The following is a 6,561-nucleotide window of genomic DNA, read 5'->3' on the forward strand; positions in this document are numbered from 1 at the left end:
TGGCCTCTCAGAACTGTGGTGAAACTCGTACTTCTTAGGTGTTGTGTTTTATTGTCCACAAATAGAACATAAACAATGTTTTGACTTCGTTTGTGGCCGTGGTCCTTGTAAGGCTAAACTGATCCCCAGTGCGAAGACCATAGAATTTCGAACAAATGCAGTTGTTAAGACCTTATTTCAGTGCAATCTGCACAAACGAAATGCCTCTATGATAACCGACATTCCTGAGTGCTCCAAAAACCAGACAGGTGTCCACCCCCAAACTTAGGAATTCAGCTGTTGTGTTATATTGTCGTCTTGCAACTAAGTGTCAGGCGTTTCACAGGCTTATGAAGTCTTAGTTATATAAAATTAATTACAAAACGTAAAAATTTTAGTATTCCAAGGTTCCAAAAAAGCTTCCTACCATCAATTCCCTGTTTTGAGGTCACATCATCGGTCATTATCAGACCTCCGCCATTCAGCTGGGTTTATTGCGGGGTTAAACAACAAACGAACAAACACACAGAGATGTTACAGGTGTAAACAACAAACAAACAAACACAGAGAGATGTTACAGGTGTAAACGACAAACAAACAAACACACAGATATGTTACAGGTGTAAACAACAAACAAACACACAGAGGTGTTACAGGTGTAAACAACAAACAAACAAACACACAGAGATGTTACAGGTGTAAACAACAAACAAACAAACACAGAGAGATGTTACAGGTGTAAACGACAAACACACAGAGATGTTACAGGTGTAAACAAGAAACAAACAAACACAGAGAGATGTTACAGGTGTAAACGACAAACAAACAAACAATCACACAGAGATGTTACAGGTGTAAACGGCAAACAAACAAACACACAGAGATGTTACAGGTGTAAACAAGAAACAAACAAACACACAGAGATGTTACAGGTGTAAACGACAAACAAACAAACACACAGAGATGTTACAGGTGTAAACGGCAAACAAACAAACACACAGAGATGTTACAGGTGTAAACAACAAACACACAGAGATGTTACAGGTGTAAAAACCAACAAACACACAGAGATGTTACAGGTGTAAACAACAAACAAACAAACACACAGAGATGTAACAGGTGTAAACGGCAAAGAATCCTTTATCCACAAATATTGAAGTCACAGCGACAAGCCATCATTGACTGACACATTAGTAAATTAAACATTTATGTTATAACTGGTGGTGCATCAGTGACAACTGCAGTCAAATATGCGATTCATACCAGGCCTCAGACCACAATTATTTCCTTCTTTGCTATATACTGTGATAGCTCAGTCAACCATAATTAATATCGGTCGTAGGCTGGTCACCTGTTGCTTGCTGACCAGTTTCCACTTGTTTCCACTTGTCACGTGGTAAGATATCGGCCTGGATCCACCTCAGTTTTGCTGTATCCACTCTCAACAATGGTCACCTGAAGTTTCGAGCCGAAACACACTAAACAGCTGTGAACGTGAGGTCACATCATGGAAGGCTGGCGTCAGAGTACCATGTGCAGATTGTGGGGGGAAAGTTGCAATGAAGTACAGTGTCTGATCTTTCATTTAAGCTGTCACAAGTCACCCTGAAAATATTTACAAAGACTGAACAGCCCATTTAAATAAGGCACTATATACTCCTATCTTTCCCCCGGGTCATGGTTACTGTGGTCCGAGGCCAAATTGGGTACATAGCCAGACGAATTAGGACTTTGTAATCACGGTCATGAGTTTTCCATTTGTCATAGGGTTCCACGTCTTTGGATAATCCTTTTTATCACCGATGGTTTTAATCACAAGTGCGTCAATGGACCGATCATTCGCGAAGACATTTGACGACTGTTCATTCGCGAAGACATTTGGCGACCGTTCATTCGCGAAGACATCTGGCGACCGTTCATTCGCGAAGACATCTGGCGACCGATCATTTGCGAAGACATTTGGCGACCGATCATTCGCGAAGACATTTGCGATCATTCGCGAAGACATTTGCGATCATTCGCGAAGACATTTGGCGACCGAATATTTGCGAAGACATTTGGCAACCGATCATTCGCGAAGACATTTGGCGACCGTTCGTTCGCGAAGACATTTGGCGACCGTTCATTTGCGAAGACATTTGGCGACCGTTCATTTGCGAAGACATTCGACGACCGTTCATTCGCGAAGACATTTGGCGACCGTTCATTCGCCAAAAAACAGTCCAGTACTGTGGAACAGTCTACCCATGCACCTCAGATCGCTAGAGAATCTACCAACATTCAAGTCACAATTGAAACCTCATTTGTTTAGTGCTTGAACAATGTCTTTCCAGCCTCATCTCCATCGCTTCTGAGTAGTACATGCCAGAAACTAGCGCTATATAAATATTAATGTATGTATGTAAGTCGACTAATCGTACGGTTAATGTTCAAGTTGACACCGATGTTGGGACAGGGCATCCCTGGGTCATGCATGCCAATAACGTAGTACGCTCTCGTGTAATTTCTCTATGTCTTCGTCATGTCATTTCACAAAGAGTCATAATGTCATACTGACATATTTTAAATCAGTTCAGATAGCAGTAGTGCGCTACTGCAATTATGAAATTTATACCCCAATGTGACCCATAACCTTTGAGATAATTTTTTTCTTACCTTTTTTATGTGCATTCCAGCATGCCCTTGGATTCAGGTGGTGCTTTATTAATGCTCAAATGAACAAGCACTTCAGGGTGGGGAATTTCACATTGTTTACCTTGTTCACAGGTTTTGAATGTTGGTTCCAGTGGTTGTGCCACTCATTGCTAGGCATCTTATCTTATATCTCAGCTCAACAACACTTGGCCACATGTTGCTCGTGTCTGTACTGCGTTTCTCGTTCACAGTCATGTCACCGAGCTACACTGGCCAGCGCGTTCACCAGATTTAGGCCCGATTGAACTTGGTTGCCGTGTATATGCCGTGTCTCCGTCGTCCGCATTCAAGATGGAAAACGGTCGATACACAAATTTATTACCCACGTAGTTGCATACTGATCTCGTACGTCACACGAGTGTCGTATCGCGTTGACCTGTGTCGTAACGACTCGACCTGAGATTCTAACGACTTGATTGCATAACCGATGACCTCTCAATTAGGTCACGTTGTGACGGAACTACTTTTTCATTAAAAAAACGCGTGAATTCATTCATTCTACAACTTATATGCATTGTGGGAATGTAAGCACTGCGAACGGTGCCATATCGCTGTTTAATTGTGAGTCGAACTGAGACATTATATCCGTCGAAAAACATAAACGCAATGTTTCCACCACTGAAGCAACTGCAAACTAAGAAACGGGGTGCTACGAAGCAGTTTAATGTAGGAGGCTGTACGAGGCGATGACAACTGACATGCATCGTGACGTCGGTTACCAAGGGGGCAGTCGAGCAAGGCGTAGTGACGTTATTACAGTGTGACGTCATGCAAAAAGTATACTACAGAACAAAATTCTTCCGCAACCTCTTTATGAAACCGGTTTCGGTTTGAAACCATAAAAATAACAAAAATACGATATTTTGGTCAATTTAAGGCATGTGAGACGTGGGTAATAAATAAAATACCACACTCGGTCTCATAGCATACGAATTATACGAAACTCGTGACCTTCCTATGGTTTCTGATCTCGCTTTCGCTCTGTCAGATACCATAGGAGGGACACTCGTTTCGTATAATTCGTATGTAATGAGACCTCGTGTAGTATTCTCTATATACCGTCAGAGGAGATAACTTGTTTTTAACCCATTTGTAAAGATGAAATAGAGGATGAATACCTCATTTTACCGAAGTATCCACTGTATTCATATGAGCTCTCACAGTTTCTATCGATGTGTGAAGATGCCGAATCCGATTTTATTGACTTCTGTGATACCAGCAAACTAGATTTTATCTTGTCAGCCCCTTTTTATGTTTTGTAGCTGCCAAAACCTGCCATTTTATTCTCGTTGCGAGAAGGAATTGTTTTTATGTGCATCAATATCTTTAAATTCAGTTTTAAATATGTATGTAAATTTATTTAATCTTTTTAGTTTTATTACTTGAATGTTTATTTTTCTAGCATTTTACAACATTCGTTTTTTATTCATGTACACACGTGTATAATATAATACTTTTGTCACCAGTAACTCTATCAAGAATGGCTCATTACGTATTTTATTGCAATCGTTTTGCGTGTATATACGTCTAATTATGTAATGAGGTGAAACTTTAATAAACTGTCTGTCTGTCGAAGAACTTGCCACGAATGACAGAAAGTCCCATTCAGAATGGTCAAGAAAGGCGTTCTGACATTGTATGGGCACTAGAGATGGACACATAACCTACTGACCTGTATGATAGTTTTTTATGAAACTTTTAAAACTATCTCGAAGGTTTGTCTCAATACAGTATATGTCATAGAAAAAGAAATCTAGTTTATTTTCCTATGAGATAAGAAGGCCTACTGTCTGTCAGCATTCACAGTCCACGTGCGATGTATTTGAAGATCAGGTTTATTCCAGACCATTTTAAACTAAGTGGGTCATTTTACGATCTCTTTCCAAAGAAATTCCCGAAGAAATATATAATACCACTACCTACGCTTATAACGAACATACGACCACCTCCGTGGTGTAGTGGTTAGAGCGTCCGCCCGGAGAGCGGAAGGTCGCGGGTTCGACCGCGTCATTTCAAAAGACGTTAAAATATGGTACGTGTTGGTCCCTAGCTGGCGCTTGGCATTAATGGGTACAGCAAGGACTGGTCGGCTCAGAGTCAGTATAATGTGTCTGAGTGGGGCATTCATGCTTCACTGCGGCATGGTATCTCAGTGGGCTAGCACTATAAAACCAGCTTCAGTCTGGACTAGTACAAGCAGCCGCACCTACACATACACACGCATGCACGTCGTCATATGAGCGAAATATTCTACAGCGCGACGTTAAACCCAATTTCACCTCACCTCACCTCACCTCACCTCAACTATAACGAACATACAGGGACCACTAATTTTAGGTCGACATAACAGCAATCCAATTTAAACATTTAAACTATAAAGCATATTCGCTGGGACATAAAAATACAAAACAAAAAAACACTATATCGGTAAGTTCCTTTTAAGCATGTTCGCTAAAAACGCAGTAGGTTTGGTTTCCTAGTATTTAAAGAGTTCGCTCGTCACGCCGAATACCCGGGTTCGATTCAATGTGTGAAACCCATTTCTGGTGTCCCAGGCTTGATATTGCTGGAATATTGTTAAAAGCGGCATAAAACCCAACTCACTCACTCACGTTATAAACGCGTTTACTGTATTTATATTCAGTATGTCAATATCTTCGCATATAGAGTTAGTAAGTGAATATGGTTTTAAGCCGCTGTCAACAGTATTTCAGTTTCATCACAGGAGGTGTCCAAAATGGACTATACCCGTGAAGATCAAGCTTAGAATTGGTCTTCAGTAACCCATGCTTGTCGTAAGAAGCGACTAACGGGATCAGGTGGTCAGACTTGCTGACTTGGTTGACACTTGTCATCGTACCCCAACTGCGTAGAACGATGCTCATGCTGTTGATCACTGGATTGTCTGGTCCAGACGAGAGTGCGGCGTTAAACAACAACCAAACCGAAATGGGATCAACAATTTTTCGACGTTTAAGACTTTGTCGAAAGGTTGTTCAACGTGACGAAGCTATCAGATATAAAGTACGCTTGTCAAACAAGTATGCTTGTCTTACACATATCACTTTTTTACAATAGATCTGTAGGTTTCAAGGCAGGGATATCGGGAATCAAACCCGGACCTTTGACACTACTACGTCGCCCCTTCGTAACCCTGATTATTAGGCAATGTGTTTTCTGGTCAAATGTTAAATTCAGAGTGGGAAATCTGTTCCTACAGATAATATTCATTTTCTACATGTTTTTAGAAATATCAGTGTTCTGTCGCTTATAGTTGGTTAACAGGACACACTATTGTGTAATAACGTTTATTCTAAACAGGGTGCAAGTAACATTATTCAAAAGTAGCGTATCAAAGTGTATATAATATGAATACAGTCTTATTTTATGTGCTATGGTTATGTAAATAGATAGTATAATTACACGTCGTAGGCATGGAGACAATATTTCGTTATAACTACTTGTCATTACTCTCTTGTTGAAAGAGTAATCATATATGCTATTCAGAGATCCACTGACAGAATAAATACAAGAGCTCAGCCTTAAAACAAGACAACACATTTATCAAATCCCGTCTTTATTTATCATGAAATGGATGACACCACCGGTTGGCGTATATTCAGATCCACGTGGGGCGGTGGGGTAGCCTAATGGTTAAAGCGAAGACCCGGGTTCGAATCCCCACATGGGCACAATGTGTGAAGCCCATTTCTGGTGTCCCCCGCCGTGATGTTGCTGGAATATTGCTAAAAACGGCGTGAAACCAAAACTCAGTCAGTCAGTCAGTCAGATCCACGTTTTGCTGTGTCACTTTTTCCTGTGCTTATCTTGCTCAAGGCCAAGGTAACCAGATGTCTATATACTCCGTCAGATTGTAATCTCCAATAT

This window comes from Haliotis rubra, unplaced genomic scaffold (genome assembly GCF_003918875.1).
Source record: "Haliotis rubra isolate DU_JTF1 unplaced genomic scaffold, ASM391887v1 Scf732, whole genome shotgun sequence".
Lineage (NCBI taxonomy): Eukaryota > Metazoa > Mollusca > Gastropoda > Lepetellida > Haliotidae > Haliotis > Haliotis rubra.